At 50.4% G+C, this 17,392-nt stretch overlaps 1 protein-coding gene across 14 annotated transcripts in view; it reads left to right on the forward strand.

The window, feature by feature from the left end:
* NIPBL (NIPBL cohesin loading factor) overlaps window positions 1-17,392 on the forward strand; it is a 1,942,504-nt gene that overhangs the window by 417,465 nt on the left and 1,507,647 nt on the right. The gene's annotated exons all lie outside the window — the stretch shown is intronic.

The raw sequence follows: 17,392 nt of genomic DNA on the forward strand, positions 1-17,392 counted from the left end.
GGTGTGGTTGCAGTCGCATTGCTAAGGCTTTGGCCAATATTTTTGCTTCTGCGTTCATTAACGATATCGGCCGGTAAGATGCAGGTAAGTGTGCTGGCTTGCCTGGCTTGTGAACGGCCACAATTGTAGCTATTCGCTGGTCTCGTGGTAGCAAACCCTTATTCAGACAATCGTTAAACATGTTGAGTAAGTGGGGCGTGATTGATCCTGCCACTTTCTTATACAGTTCTACTGGTAGTCCATTTGGTCCCATTGCCTTCCCGGTGTGGAGTGCCGCTAGTGCCCGTCCTAACTCCTCCGCTGAGAGGTCCACGTCGAGGTCTTCCATGTCTTCCGATGTGAGTGTGGGCATCTTGATGTCTTGTAGGAATTGCACGTTTTCCTCTATTGTTGCTACTGCCCGTGGCGTATACACCTTCTCAAAATGCATTGCTAATTCTTCCACTATGTGCTCAGGGTCTGTTGTGAGAGTACCATCCTGTAAACTAATTTGTGCTATCCATCTGTTTGCTTTCTCACGCTTTTCTATCCATGCCAGCATTTCCCCCGTTTTATCTCCTAATTCGTAGATTCTGTGGAGAGTATAGTTATATCTATCCTTTGCAGTTTCCCGCGCATAGGTTCTAAGTTCCTGAGTTGCTAATGTTACTGAGTGGCTCGTAGCATCATTGGGATTTAATGCATGTGCATTTTCTGCTTGCTGCACGGCTTCGTCTAGAGCATCAATGGTTTCCCTCTGTATGCGTTTGTGGCGTGAGATGGTTGAGATGGCATGTCCTCTAATAACAGTCTTGTAGGCCTCCCATAATGTGCTCGGGGATTGAACTGATTGGTCATTCTCCGTGAAGTAATGCTTAGTAGATTTCACGAGGTCTTGTGCGATTTATCATTTTTCAGGAAACCCAGGTAGAGCGGATATATTCTTCGTCTTCCAGGGATGTGGGCGGTGTAAGTGAGCTGGATTGGTGAATGATCTGAAATCCCTCTCGGCAAGTGTTCCACATTACGTACTATTTCAGGCGCGATACCTAGCGTTAATATATAATCTATTCGGGAGAGACTTCCATGTGCCCCTGAATGAAATGTGTATTGATGTGCTGTTGGGTGTTTGAGCCGCCAAATGTCAGTCAGCCCCATTGCCAGTATAAAGTCTTGTAGTGCTTGAGTCGATCGGTTATTATCCCTGGATGGACCGCGGTCAACGGTCGGATCTACCACTGTGTTAAAGTCCCCACCCAGGATCAATTCCCCCTTCAGGAAGGTCCAGTAGGAGCCTCCCGAAGTCTTGAAACGTCTGCTGGTGAAGTGTGGGGGGGGACATATACTAAGACCACATGATATATTCTTCCCTCCCACTGCTTAGTTAGAACTGCAAACCTTCCTTGATCATCAGCCCGTGTTTTTTACGATTAATGGGGAGCTTTTATGAATTAGGATTCCCACCCCTCTAGATCCTGATGTCAATTCTGCATGAGCAACCATCTTGAAACCCCATCTGTCAAGTGCCTTACATTCTGAGCCCTTTAAATGCATTTCTTGGAATAGTGCGACCGTAGGTCCTTTACGCTTTAAATATTGTAGAACCAGCCCTCTTTTGATTTTATGTCCTAACCCATTCACGTTCCACGAGATGATGGACAAGGGAGGGCCCGGCTTAAGTAGTGACTGAGTAGTGGTTTCACCGTCTTCATTTAGTGTCATGTCTTGTACAGTTTGTGTTTTGTATTATCCGACCTCATTGTAAATTTCTTCCCTGCGCTATCCGCTCCGCTCATGCGTACATTGTGAAATGGACACTTACAAACAAACTTCGAAAGAACATATATGAACATTAGAAACCATTCAACATTTGCTTTTTGAATCTCAAGTCTCGTAGTTCCCACCAGAACTGGAATTCTTCCAAACTGAGCAATAGGTTCATTGACATACAATTTACTTCCATAGAGTAGGTGATTGCAGCTGAATGACAAGCAAAAACAAAGAAAGCTTACAACTACTAACCCCTTAACCCCCCCACCCTGCCTCCCTGCTCGGCGGATCCCAAACCATCCACCACCCCCAACTGAACAGAGTGCTTATTTCCCTGAACTTAAGGTAGTTTTCGTGAGGGTGAGTCTACTGTGACTGGTTGTCGCCTTCCCCCCCAAAGAATGTCCATGCGGTACTGCATTATTGCCATAGGTCCTACTTGTCTGAGTCTTCATTCTGTGCATCAGAATTTCGTCCCAAGTAGTCCCTCCGCAGTTCTGGCCAAGGTATTACCACCCGCCCCCCCTCTTCCACTCCCCTACCATCGCCGTGTTCATGTTAGGAGTGTTCCTTCATGGTGGTGTGAAGCATAGTCGTCAATGTTCCAGCTTCTTGATGGGTCCTACTGTATTCTTTTGTCGCTGGTGTGGCCTGTCATGGGCTTCTCTCCTCGCTTCAACAGTTATTACGTCGTGACTCCCGGTTCTTGGATCCTCCCGTCTGTCGCCATCCCTCCAGCCAGTCCTGTGCATCCCTGGGCGAATCAAAGAACCACGTTTTTCCTTCTGCTTCGACACGTAGCTTCGCTGGGAACAGCATCGAGTATTTGAGTTCCCTGGCCCGGAGATCCTTTTTCACCTCCGCGAAGTTCCGTCGTTGTTGTGCCACTGCCGCTGTATAGTCCGGATAGAAGGCCACTTCTGTGTTGTCAATTTTAATCAGCGGGGCCACTCGAGCAGCCTGCAGGATGGCATCCCGGTCGCGGAAGTTGAAGATCCTCGCCAAAATCGGGCACGGTGGTGCTCCCGGCTTCGGTTTTCCTCCCGGCACCCGGTGGGCACGTTCTACCGAGAAGTATTTGGATAGCCCCTTTGGTTGCATTGTATTATGGATGAGGTCTTCTACGAAGAGGTCCAAGGCTGGCCCTCCTGTTGTCTCCGGAACTCCCACCAGGCGCACGTTATTACGCCGTGAGCGGCCTTCTTGTTCGTCGAGCTTCGCCTTTAGCAGGATCAATCAATCAATCATGCCATTTGTATAGCGCACTACTCACCCGGGAGGGTCTCAAGGCGCTTGGGGGGAGGGGTATGCTACTGCTCGAACAGCCAGGTCTTGAGTTGTTTCCTGAAGGCGAGATGGTCCTGGGTCAGCCGAAGGTGGGTGGGGAGGGACTACCAAGTCTTGGCAGCCAGGTAAGAGAAGGCTCTTCCTCTGGCGGTGGCTCTTCGGATGCGTGGTACGGCTGCGAGGGTGAGGCTGGTGGACCGTAGCTGGCGGGTGGGCGTGTAGAAGGTCAGGCGGTCGTTGAGGTACTTGGGGCCCAGGTCGTGGAGAGACTTGTGTGCGTGGGTGAGGAGCCGGAACGTGATCCTCTTGTCGACGGGGAGCCAGTGCAGGTTCCTCAGGTGGCTGGAGATGTGGCTGCGTCGGGGGACCTCCAGGATGAGTCGGGCGGAGGCATTCTGGATGCGCTGGAGTCTTTTCTGTAGCTTGGCTGTGGTTCCGGCGTAGAGGGCGTTTCCGTAGTCCAGTCGGCTGGTGACCGAGTGCCTGGGTGACAGTCTTCCTGGTCTCGGTCGGGATCCAGCGGAAGATCTTGCGAAGCATACGCAGGGTGTTGAAGCACGATGAGGAGACGGCGTTGACTTGTCTGGACATCGAGAGGGAGGGGTCCAGGATGAAGCCCAGGATGCGTGCGTGGTCGGTTGGCTTGGGTGCGGTGCCCAGGGCTGGGGGCCACCAGGAGTCGTCCCAGGCGGAGGGCGAAGATCCCAGGATGAGGATTTCAGTCAGTCAGTCATAAGCTTTTATTCGATATGCAAGATATCTTATAAGCACATTTACAGTATAATCATTACAGTGTACAAAAAAAACATTGCTTTAAGAAGTCAGTATAAAATACATTTAAAAGGGATAAAAGGACATTAAGTGCCCATTAATAAATTAGCTAAAAAGAGAATTAAACCGCTACTGACAGTCTCTTGCTACGAATAAGCCAAAACTGTTTTAAAAATTTTGCTGTTCCACACACAATAGGGGGGGGAAGTGTCCGTAATTAGGATGCGCAGGGCTACTAGGTGGCTACGTATACCCATATTTCGGAAGAGAGGTTTGAACCAGAAGCTCCTGGGCCTTGCATAGTCCGGGCATTCAAATAGGACGTGAGCAATGGATTCAACCTTGTGCGGACAACAAGCACAGTTAGGGGAAGATCGGGCCGCTGATGTCCACTTCGAAACCACAGCACCTAGCGGGAGAGATCCAACTCTAAATTTAAAATAAAGAGCTCGGTCAAGGGGGAGGGTGATCAGGTCCAGGTAGGGTTCAAAGGCCACAAAGTCTTTAATTTGTAGGAAGGAGACAGTGGACTTACAGTGGTTCGAGTTTGTAATTAGGCGCTCCGCCGTCCATTTCCAGTAAAGCGTCTTGACCACTTCTTTTGGTGGGGCTGAACGCGATGACCAACAGTCCCCTAGACCAATCTTCTCCAAGAGCTTTTTAGTTTCCCTTAACCATCTGATCTTAGCCCAACCCCCCAGACTCATTATTTCCCCCAGACCCTCAGCGTAGGATTTTAATTCTTCGCCCCTCCAGATTCGTGTCCATAGCAGGAGCGGGCGAAGCTGAGCCTGATCTTTAATGTTTTTACAGCCCGTATCCAACAACACTGGTACAGTTGGTGTGCTCAATGGGATAGAGATAATGGACTTTAGAAGTTTGCTCTCCGCTATCGCTAGGGCATCCAAACGGCAGTGGCCCCACAGCTCTGCCCCATACAAGGCTGATGTCACTACTTTGGCCTTGTAGGTGTTGATTACTGGGGTAAGCGATCTCCTAGGTGAGGCCCGGAACTCCCTTATGAGGGCTCCTCCAATTCTCCTATGGTTTAGGACCATTTTGTTAATGTGATTTGCCCAAGACAACTTATCCGTAATCCGAATACCGAGGTAATCGAATTCGGATACTTTCTCTAATGCAACCGAGTTAAGTGTAGGTGGGCGGCCCAGTTTCCTAGGTGGATTTAAAACTAGATATTTTGTTTTGTCCACATTTATTATTAAACCTTTTGCAGCACAAAACTCCTGAAAACGTGTTTGCAATTTCTGCAGGCCTTGAGGGGTCTTCGAGATCAGAAGCGTGTCGTCCGCAAAAAGCAAGGTGGGGATACGGACTCCACCGAGACAGGGGGCGTCGGCTGGTTCTTGTTGAAGGTGTTTTACCACCCCATTCACATATAGTGAAAATAGGGTGGGCGCCAAGACGCAGCCCTGTCTTACGCCCCTGGACACTGGTATCTTCTCAGTGAGCTCTCCGTTTTTACCCCAACGGACCTGTGCAAAGGTATGGGCATGGAGACTAATGAGGAGGGACAAGATGTAAGAAGGTAATCCCAACTCATTAAGCACCCTCCAAAGCTCTTCCCGGGGGACTAGGTCAAAGGCAGTCTTCAGGTCTATAAAGGCCAAATAAAGACTACCCTTGCCCAGTTCCACCACCTTCCACCCCAGTAGTGCCAACCTAAACACCTGCTCTAATGTCCCCATACCAGCCCGAAAACCTGCCTGAAAATCTGATAGGATTTTATTCTCCTCCACCCAATGTAGGATCCTTCCAAGAATAGCTTTACCAGCTATCTTTTGGGTGGAGTCTATCAGACTTATGGGGCGGTAGTTCCCCGGGGTTTCCCTACACCCTTTTTTGTAGATCGGGACCACCACCGCCCCTTTCCAGGATTCTGGCACTGCCCCTCCCATCATGATGTCGTTTAAGAGAGCGGCAATCGCCCTTCCCCATTCCGCTGGGTATGCCTTCATAAGATCCCCTGGAAGGCCGTCTGGGCCCGCTGCCTTGCGAGGCGCTACCCATCCTATAACCCCCTCAATCTCTAAGGGAGTGAAGAGATCATAGGCATGGGGTTCAATTGCTAATGTAAGCTCCCTCCCGGCATTTAGTTCCCCATCTGGAGGGAGGTATAGAGTCCCGAAGTGTTTTATCCAGTTTTGAGGAGGGATGTTGCAGGGTCTCATAGATCCATCAGGTTTATTCCGTGTGGCTATGAGATTCCAAAAGGCCCTTGAGTCCCTAACTTTACTAGCCTGGAGCAGGTCTTCCCAGAATTTGTCTTCCCACTCCCCCCTAGCAAATTTAAGGGACTTGTTATAGGCCTTCCTTGCTTCCTGTATCTCACCTCGGGATTTGTGTTTAACTGCCTCAACTAACTTCGTCTTGTGATCCCTACATGTTTGGGTATACCAACCATCAACAGGTTTTCTAAAATCTTTGTTGCCTAACTTGTTGGGATGTGAGGTAAACACGCTAGATAAGTCTTCTACCAAGGAAACAAAAAGCCCACTCGCTCTGCCCACCCCTTCTAGGGAGGTTCCGAGGTTTGTTACCGCATGATTTAAGAGGGTTTGAATTTCCCTTACCTTTCCCTCGGAAAGAACCAATTTCGCCCATTTTATTCGTCTTCCACAGGGGGAGACTTCAGAATCATCCGGGGGTGCAGCTACCGGGTAAATATTATCCTTTCTTAAGGGGCACCACCACTGGTCCATACTCAAAGAGAGTGAGTTGTGGTCACTCTCAGTCGTAGGGACCACCTGCATGTCCCTTACGTAAGACCATAGACACACATCTATCAGTATATAATCTAACCTAGAGGTGTGTCCTGGCCTGTTGTACGTGTGGACACCCCCCCTATCCGAGGTTTCCTCCCGTTTGCTGCCCTTAAATTGAATTCCAGACTCAGGGAGTATATCTGGAGCGCCACTTCTGTCCACCTTCTGATCGGTGGGATTTCCAGTACCGGAATCCCCAACCTAATATCATCCTCATCTTGGTCGCGGGAAACGTCCGAGCCCAGGGGCTCGAACGTACAGTTCATATCACCCGCAACCAATGTACGCGTCTTGTGAGGGGAGTTTTTTAGCAGGGTCTCGAGGAGTGATATTACGGGAGACTTCCTCCCTCCCTTAGTTCCCCGGGCGTAAATATTGAAAACATTTAAGACAATTCTTCCCCTTTGATCTATTAGGGTAATGTTTTGTATGTCTGGGCAGCCTGTGGGAAACTCCACTACTCTGCAGTCTAAGGAGGCTGAGACCCATATGAGCAGGCCACCCGAAGGTCGCCCTCTCCCTGATACCGAGACTTGTGCCGGGGAGGAATAGGAAGAAAAACCCACCCTATGAACCGGCACCAAACTCCATGTCTCTTGGAAAAGGCACAGAGAGTGCTCATCAGCCCATGCAGTGAATTCAGGTATAGCCAATTTTCTTGCAATCCCTGCGACATTCCAGCTGCAAACCTTAAAAGCTAGGTCCGTCACAGCTGAAGTGTCGTTGGGCGCCCGAATGTCCCTGTCTATGGTCCTCCTCAAGGATATTTGAGGGGAGCAGCGATCTTGGGGGGTGACTAAAGAGGCTGCTATCCCACTTACAAGGTTTGCATGGGTAGATGATACTCCTGATGGCTCTACTCTCGATTTCCAGTCAATGTGGCCCTGGTGCACACAATTGATTCTCACTTGGACCTCCCGTGACCCCAGCCCAATTTTGACCAGAAACAGGGGGACTTGAGCTTCCTCCAATTAGGACAACACTTTGCCTGGGGTAAAAATAAGAAAGGTCTACCAGTTTAACCCCTGGAACCCCCATATTTTTAATAGGAGTACAAATCGCGGGCACTACTCTTGGGTCTTGAAAATTTATAATTATACAATCCCCCTCCTGTGTCTTTTTCCCCTGCCCCACCCACCCCACTCTGCGGACACCCAGAATGATTCCATCCACATCCAACGGGATTGGCCTGTTTGCCTTCAGCCAGTGGATACACTTATTCTTAAGTGATTGGTGGTTTTCCAACTGGCCTTCTTTTAATGGAGGCACATTAACCATAACAACAACAAAAGGTTGACAGTCTGGTGGGAGGTTTACTGGAGGGATTCGTCGTACTAGATTTCTAGGCACCGGTAAGGTGGTGGTTGGGGCAGCAGGTTGGACTACAGGTCTTGGGGCTTTCCCTGGCGCTAACCCATTAATTTTATTACATGCGCCTAGCTTTAGGGAGCCTTCCATTTTGCCACTAGCTAACTGTGGCTGCTTTTGTGGAAAAGGGTTAAGCTTACTTTTATCTGGCTCTAAATATGATGGTGGCCCCTTCTGTTTTGGTCCTGCTTTCAGACGGGGAGGAGATTTAGGAGCTGGGATTAATGGACTATTAGAGACAACTTTATTTGGACATATTGGGGGCTTAGGGTCTCTCTGTGATGGTAGCTCGTTCCCCTTTGCGCCCATGTCCTTATTTTCACTCACTCTGGTTATTTGTTTAAATGTGGTTTTGAGTGAGTGAAACCCGTCAAGGGTTGATTGCTCTAATTTATCTATCCGCTCCCCTAAACCCTTGACCTGTATTAGTAGCGGTTTCAAGAGACTGTATACTTTCTCGAGGATATTTTCAGCTGCTACGGGGTCAGTAAGGTTAGGGACCTTAGCAGTGTTAGCATCTATGTGTAGCCCCTTAGAAGAGATCAGAACATCCCCTTCAGAGTCAGCTTCATTCACTATAGGCCTACCCCTTATGTTTCTCATCCCAGATCCAGGAGACTTTCTTGCTCTTTGATAAAGAGCAGCCTGTCTCACTAGTCTACCCTTTTTGCGTTTACGTGATTTTTTGCTTAAGGGCCTATTCTCCTGACTAATCTCGGGAGTTTGGCTGTTGGGGGAAACCTTCACTGACTCCCCTTCTGATATAACTAAGGAGGTGGTGAGCGGTTGTGAGGGCAGAGAATCACTGGTGGCTTCATGTGGAAGGTTAGGTGGAGAAGATGGAGACAGCCTACTAAGTCCACCGTCTTCCTCAGTAACTATGGGTATAAGTTCGGCCAGATTTTCCAGCCTATCGATATTTTGCTCTATGCTTTGCTCTATACCAGCCAGCTGGGGGGGGTCAGAGGAAACGCCAGGCATACTAGATGGAGAAACGGATTGAACCCGGACACTAGCCGGTGTAAGCGACTGGGCAGCAACCCCCAGGGATGAACGTCTTGAGGGGAGGTACACCTCTGATAAACGCCGCTCAGACATAGCAATCTCCTTTTCAATCACCGCCGCCACCCTAGTGATAAAACGGTCCATAGATCCTATAACAGGGCTCGCTGCAATTGACCCCCTTTCGCCTTCACTCCTAAGGAGCTTCCCAGAGCGGGTAGACATGATTGCGGGGAACAGCTCGGGGACTCACACTGGACGTATGTACTCACGGCTGATGGGAAGGAAAGGGACGTGGCCCAGCCCAGCCTTGACAGCCCCTGACGGCCACAGACGGCCCGCCCTCTACCCGGGCTCCGCCCGGCGCCGCCCGCGCGCGTCCGCGACGCGGAGGAAGCTGTTCCCTTTTGTGCGCCTCCTGGCGCTCCTGGCAGGAAGAGGAAGCGGTGTGGACGCAGGGCGCGCTGGGAGCTGTAGTTCGTTCACAGCGTCAGGGACCCAGCGTCGCTGCGAGATCTTCCCTCGTGCAGGTAAGGCAGGCAACCAGGCGGTGAAGCGCTAAGACCCCTCCTCGGGCCGGAATGCGCTACGAAATGACTTTCCGTCTTGACCGAGTTCAGTTTCAGGCGGCTGTCCTTCATCCACTCGGCGACGTCTTTCATCCCTTCGTGTAGGCAGGTTCTGGCGGTGTCGGGGTCTCTGGTGAGGGAGAGGATCAGCTGGGGGTCGTCGGCGTAAGAGATGATGTTGAAGTTGTGCTGGCGTGCGATGGCTGCGAGAGGAGGTTGTCATCTTCCAATCTCTGTACTTTAGTTTTAAGGTCTGCAGTGTCACTCGTGAGGTCTGATGTCGTTTTCTCAACGTCTTTAATGCGGTCCGTCATTTTGGAGAAGTCTGCCCTCATTAGAGAAATATCTGAGGATATTGCACCCATCGAGGTTTGCATTGTTTGTAGGGCCGCCATGACATCTTTCAGGATGATCCGGTCGGCTTCAGCAGGGGAGGTGTTCGCCTGGGGCAGCGTGCCCGACTGTTCGCCCTGCGAGTTTTGTTGGGGCTCTTTTATGTATGCATACTTTTCCAGGCGTCTGGTTTGTTGCACTTTCGGACCCCTGCCAGACATGTTGCCTGGTTCTAAGTAGTGTCTCTTCCAAGAATTGTGGGGATCAGAGCCACCACGGCCGTTAGTGGGGCTGCTGTGGACTGTCCGTTGTGCACTTCAGTGATGAAGATCACGTTATGTGGCTCCTGTGTTAGTCAGCGCTTATCGTCGTCGTCGGAGGGTCCAGTGTTTCCCCTTACGCCCGTTACTGGATTATGGCCTGGGAGTGTCGTTCTGCATCAAGTCCGCAATGTTGGAGGCTGGTGGCACTAGTGCGCAATATCTGGTGCAGTGGTTCGTTTGCAGGACCTTCAGTCGTGATAGTAGCTGGCACGTGTTAAATCGGCTGGTAGTTTTAAGTATTGTGGCTCCCAGCAGCAGGGAATGGAGCCAATGTGTGCAAATTAGGCCGCCATTAGATCTGCGCCGAGATCTGAATACTCCCGCCTCCAGGCTTCAGTCTATGGTCCTCAGGGCTCAATCGGCCTTTCTTACCGTCGATGTCTATACTCCCCAGGCTGTTCTCGGGTGCTGCGTGTCTGGACTTTGCGTTCACCGTGCCGTCTGCCATGGCAGGCAGGTCCGGTCGTGTCAACACTGTTCCGGGCCGCCGTGGAAATTTAGACCCCGGCTTCAGTGTGTCTCGTAGGCCTCAACTTCTCCCTGGCCGTGAAGGCACGATTTCTGGAAGTAGAGAGAAACTGAGCAGCGTTTTGGGGATCGGATGACCTCCCGTTGCTGATTTTCGCTAGCTGTGCCCGCAATTATCAGGATGGATGGCCGGATTTCTGGGGAATGTGACTCTTAGTCACAGAGCTCCGCTAGCAGGCAGCCATTTCGCTCGGCCGGTAGCCACGCCCCCCGGCTGTCAAGCTTTTGACGGCTGTCTTGCACCTGCACCCCTCCCACCATTCAAGTCTCTAGTCTGAGGCACACAGTGATCCCAACCGGGTAAGGGCTCTAACAGAAAATGGCGGCGTCCCAACTGGGTTACTGGTTCCCTTCCGTGGCGTCCATACCGGGGTACTGCCGTCTGTCCCTCGGCTTATCTCCGTTAGGTCTTGACTGGATCCCTTATGGAGAGGCTCCGCATCCAATTCCTGTCCGTTTTCCAGCCGTGAGTGTGAGCTCAAAATGGCAGCCGTCTCTCCCCGCAGTCTTGCCTAAATCAGCGCTCACGGGCGAGGTGCGCATTGAATGTAGTGTGGTCACCCTCCCAGCAGCATCTTCACACGGCCTTAGGGGCGCTCGCGATTCTCCACACTTGGGTGATGTGTCCTCCCCTCCACCGATCACGACGCTCTTACCGAGTACGGAGGCTCGTTGCTGTGCCCCGCTTGTTCGCTGCTCAGTTCCACACCCCACCAGTATTCTGGGGCACGGGCACAGGTCTCTCAGCAGTAGTTCGTCCCACGCAATGCCTTGCATGCAGTTGCCGCTCGAACCCGCGACCGCTGCAGATCGGATCTCTGATGACCCCGCAGCTCCTCCTCCAGCGGGGCCCAGTCTCCCCCGGCCTTGCCTCGGCTCTCCGGCGTTCCACCGCAGCCTTCCGCGCGGAGATTCCCCGGCTCAGATCTCAGCCATACGTTGTTCCTAAGTGCCAGGAGTTGCTTCCCTGCAGGCAAAGTTGTTACTGTTCTCCGGTTAGGTGTTTGCAAGGCTAGTTTGTCAATACAGGATGGGGGTTATGATTGAGTATACGCCCCAACTGGCAGGAGCCTTGCTAGTGCGTGGCCATGTTGGTCGTGCGCCCTCTAGCGTGGCCACACTCTTAAGGAGGAAAAAAAAGTTCATATATTCGTACCTGGATGGCTGGATTGATTGGAACGCAGTTTCGCAAGAACAATGCCAGAGAAACATGCAAACAATCACAAGTCAGGTTCGCCATGAATATTGATAAATCCGCCCCAGTACAAGAACATTAGGAGGTAGTTTTGGGTGCAACATTGAATTCAAGGGAGCAAGAGCAGTCCCAGTGTGCAAGAGAGCCCTGGCCTTGAACGAGCAAAAAAACAGTCTATCAGTGAGAACTCTGGTGAAACCAATGGGCAAGATGCCATCCTATATACTGCCAATTCCCCATGCCAGATTCCATTTGTGCCCTCTAAAAGAAAGGCTCTAAAACACATGGGACAGGGTGTTGAGGATCTATTGTTTGCCACACACTGTGCAGAAGGATGTGCATTGGTGGAACACTAAAAACATCACACAAGGAAGACCATTCATAACCCCAAGTCCAACAGTTACACGATGGGGAGCACACATGCTTAATTAATATCCGAGGACATGGAGCCCTACAGAGGCAGTAAAACATATAAATGTGTTGGAACTGAAAACCGACTTCCTACCATTGAGGGTTTTTCATACTCGTAAGTACGAAAACAGTCTAGATGCAAATGGACAACACAACCACCATGTTCTACCTCAACAAAAAGGCAGGGGGACAAGAGTATATGTACTTTCGAAAGTGGTCCAGGAGATCTGGGAATGGGCCATCCAAAGGCGCATAGGTGTAGTGTTATTACACTTGCCAGGGGTACTGAAGTCGAAGCCGACAGGCTATGCAGACAAAGCTGCTCAAACAAGGGAGTATTCCATAGGTGGGTCACACCACTTGTATATCTGCATAACCCCAGAAAGCACAAGATGCCAAAGTTTTGAGTCCAGGTACCCACATCACCTGTCAAAAGGGAATGCCCCATCGGTAACCTGGTCAGGGACATTGGTTTATGCGAACCTCGCCCCCAAACCCATGTATTCCATTGTTGATCAAGAAGTGCAATCAGTCCTCAATGACACTAATCCTAATGGCACCACAATGGGCAAGGCATACTCATAGCACCATCTTTCAATGCAAGAGGGACAGGTATGAGCTACCCCAGCCATTTGCTGCTTCCAGCTACTGGCTCCCACTTTGGGTGGGAGAATCAGCGGGGAAATCGCGTGAGGAAGGGAGGTGTGCCCACCTTTTCCAACCACAGGTGGGGGAGGCGAGGTGAAGCAACTTAGTCCCAGCCATCTTACAGATAGGGGAGACCCATCCAACCAGAAAGGCGAATGCCCCCTCCCACTGGAGCTTGGAGAGGACTCATTGATCCTGACCTTTACCTATCTGCAATGCCCCTAAATCTAGTATTTAGGGTCAATCCCAAACCTTGCCACCTCAGACAAGAATCGACCAGAACAAAAAGCCTGAAGAGGCTGTGCTGAACTAAGAGGAGGACGTCCACTGACTTAGCCTCAGCCTTACCGGCCTGTCCCTCCTCTAACCTGCTCTAGCAAAATCCCGGTGTGACCAAGACTTTGTCTCCTGTGAGCCAGAGTGGCCTCAAACCACAAGGAGGTCCCTCCGGCGATCCTGACCTGAGCTCGGCGGATCTCAGACCTGCCTCCCATCTTCAATCGACACCTGCAACCCCTTTCTGGAGGATCCCCGCAACTGGAGCTGGTAAGAAAACCCAATGCCTAAAGATACACCTGCACCTGACATCCCACGGCCTTGGTTGGCCCAAATGATGGTGTTTCAGCATCACCAGGCATCCCAACTTACCTCTCCAACCGGTGGTCTCCTCCAGAAGATCTTCGTCCCTGAGCCTGCAGTGTTTGTTGCAACCGGAGAATCCCAATTGAAATCAAAAGGCCCTTGCACCCAGCCGCCACAGTGCTGCTTCGGGTGTACTTTAAGTGCCCACTCTGATCCCCCTTTGCCCTGAGCCTAACACCAGGAGCTTTGCTCCCACAACCTTGTGGCCTGCTCATGAGCAGCCACCAACTGTGTAAAAATGAAAGCCCTTTTCATGCAATGCAGCAAGCGCTCAGTTACAGCTTGCCAGTAGTGTGCAAGTTGAGAACAAACCCATAGCATATGCTGTAATTTGACATTTGCCAACTGACCGTGGGGACAGGCGGCGTCAACCCACCCAAAATAGTGATTCATTTTCCCCGGGGTAAGATAGGCCCTATGCACAACATACAGTTGATTCAAACAACATCTAGCTTTATAAGGGATTGTGATGGGACACTCCAATACTGCATCCTATTCCTTATCTGTGTAGGGATGGCTCAAGTCAGTCTCCCACTTACCACGTAATTTCGTGAGGGGAAGCACGGTTTGGGTGTGCAACGATTCTGCCAGCCCGTGGATTCAGTGCTTGTCACATACCAGAACATGCAGTTATTGTATGGTTAAATGTGTGGGAAATTAATTTGCTATGGCCCCCCCCTCCCATCTGTGACTCGGGCCGTTATGAGCAAAACATGCAAAAACTTTTCAGGAGTAAGTCCATCCTCCTCAACCCGGGTACCATAGGGTAAGAGTGTACCATCTCTGTAAAGGTCGCCCACTGTCTGAACGCCAGACTCCTCCCAGTCCATGAGTTCAGCTCTTGTGTTCCAAGTATTTCTTGCGCTGGGGCATAGGGTATGGTGCAGCGTGTGATTTGTAGATTCTGCCTGTAGCAGCTGTAAGCAACTTGGGCTAGCATAGGTTGTGGTATTAAGGGCTGTGCGCATGGATGAAAACGTTGCAATAGATCAGTTTGGCTCCAAGAAGGTAGTATTGTGGCTGTGTCTGTTAAGTGCAATGCATCGAGCCAAAGTGCCACCCATTGTAGTTGCGCTGCTAAATAATATTTTTCAAAATTGGGCACTGCAAGCCTGCCATTATCTGTTGACTAATATAATTTTGCTAGTGCCACACGGTACCAGGATTTGTTCCAGGGAAATTCCCTCATCACCCCCTCAAATGATCGAAAGAATGAAGTATTGGTGTATATATAGGGGCAAATTTGGAAAATACAGGAGGCGAGGGAGCGCCACTATCTTAAGCTGTGCCACCTGGCCTCTCACTGACAAACGAAGCGTTTTCCAGAAGACCATCTGGGCCCGCAATGAGGCGACAGCTCGCCACAAGTTACCTTCAAAATGGTCCGATGGGGAATGGTAAATTTGTACCCCAAATAATGGCACACACTAGGCTGCCAAGTAAATGGAATTGTGTCTACAGTAATGATTGGGCCTGGTGTACTGGGATCAAACTGAAATGAGCAGGACTTTTTCTAATTAACACGCCGACCAGAGATGGAAGTATATTGCCGAAGGATGCTCACAACTTCTGCAGGGATAGCAGTGACATCTCTGAGGTACAAGAGCAAATCATCTGCATATAAATAGACAGAATGTGTACCGTCACCCAATGGTATGCTCCATTCAGTTCCACAAGCACGCAAGCGAGCTGCTAGAGGTTCCACAGCTAGGAAAAAAAGCAGCTGTGAAAGAGTACATCCCTGCCTCGTGCCGCGTCTTATTTGAATGTGCTTCGATATAAAGGATCCTGTCTTCAGCTGAGCCAGTGGCGGTGTGTACAACAGCTTGATATACTTGAGAAACTGGGCACCAAATCCACTGCAAGGCAACACTGCCAGTAGACAGAGCCACTCCAACAAGTTGAACGCTCGCTTCAGATCCAGCCCGTGGCCAAGTCTCTGTAGCGTATTTCAGTATCCGAAAGTTCGTAGCAAATTAAGAGGTGGTGTGGGTTGTAAAAATCCGATTTGGTCCATATATTAATGAAGGTGTCAGCAAAGAAAGCCTATCAGTGAGCACTTTTGCCAAAATGGTGTAATTTGTGTTGAGAAGGGCTAATGGCCTATAGGTACTTAAGGCTTCTGTGTCTCTACCAGACTTGGGCAAAGAAATTCATAGCGTTTTGCGCAGGAAACCCGGGGGACATGATGCACATACTGCGGGTTATGGTCCGAATGGGTTCAGCTCAAGTATTCAGTGCGTGCATCTAGCATACCCAGTAGCCTGTACAGCCTGACACAATGTATGTGGTGCAGAGTAAAAGGATTATACAGAAGTTAAAGCATTGCACCCGTGCCAGAAATCTATGAGGCCCCAGTTATCTAACCAGCTTTCGAGAACTCGAGCTTTTGATGAGGCAGTGGTATGGGGCAGTGGGGGAAACTAGCAACCCAAGTCGACGTCGAGCACACCATTGAAGTAGTCACACAGTTTCTATGGTATCCCATACCATTGTGTAAGGATCCCAGAGAGAGTGTTGAGATATGCTGTCCCGTCGGTGTTAAAGGGAATAAATGCTGCCAATTAGTATGCCTCTACTGACCAACCTACCCAATACAATGGCATACTCTGCCGCCTGGATCTATACCCACATCATCTGCAATAAACGGGACTCCCAGCCTGACCCACACAAGCACCACATGCTTGTATGAGGAGAAATCGGTGGGAAATAACTGTCCATGCCAGCGACGCTGGAGGTTAGACGTCTCTGAGCGCATCAGGTGGGACTCTTGCAGCGGTGCGATATGCAGCTGGTGTTTCGGATAAGTTTAGCGCAGGGGTGTGTATGCCCCTCACATTCCAGGTCAGTATTTTAAAATTTGCCATTTAGCGACCTGGAGAGGTGGGGTTCGTGGGGGCATCGTCTGGGAGCAACATGTATGTGTATGAGGATGCGACAGACTGTACTGCTGCGATATCGAAATGGAGCCATATTTTGTGTAAAGCCTGAGAGTATAGAACAATACTAGAAAACACAAAACCTCAGATACCAGTTTTGCAGAACACCAACGGGGCGTTCGCCAAACCAGGGCTGGGAAGACCTTTGCCCACCAACTAGTGCGTTGATGCAGGGGGAAGAGAGCAGGTTGGAGTGACCAGCTATGAAACCCCTTCAGTTATATAGAGTATATCCGTTGCCAGCACTATTGTGCGATGTTTTTCCGACATGGTGCGTCCGAGGCAGGTGGAGACCCAGCCGGGGGGGCACTGCTTGAGCAAGCGGGAGACCTATTTAACAGAAATTACACTAATCAGATTGCAGCACTGAGTGTCCGAGGGGCATCGCGCACAATTTGAGAAGTCCAACACCAGATACAATCACATTTCATCAGATGATGCTATCTGATGTCTGTGGTGTCACCTCTGGGAGAGGCACAGCGTTCAATTTGGACGACCATGTTGCAGGCAAATTATCATCGCTGGAAGAATGAAGAGACTCTGTATCAGGGCTTCGGTACTGCAACATCTCTGCAACCGCTGCTACATGTTCCAACACCTGGTGGTGCTCCATGATCATTGGCTCCAGGCACCGGGGTCTGTCCCGCCGCGTTGACCTCATGCGCCAGTGGCAGCTGAATCAGTGTCTGATCTAGACTTTATCAGCATGGGGCCATATGTCTCCAACTGTCTCCAACTGTCTCCATGTGTCCTCCCGTGAGTGTAAAAAACTTTTTAACTCATCTGTGACCACTCAGATCCTGGAAGGTTAAAGCAGCACATATTTAAGGGTTAATTCTCAAAA

Source organism: Lissotriton helveticus, chromosome 2_1 (genome assembly GCF_964261635.1).
Source record: "Lissotriton helveticus chromosome 2_1, aLisHel1.1, whole genome shotgun sequence".
NCBI lineage: Eukaryota > Metazoa > Chordata > Amphibia > Caudata > Salamandridae > Lissotriton > Lissotriton helveticus.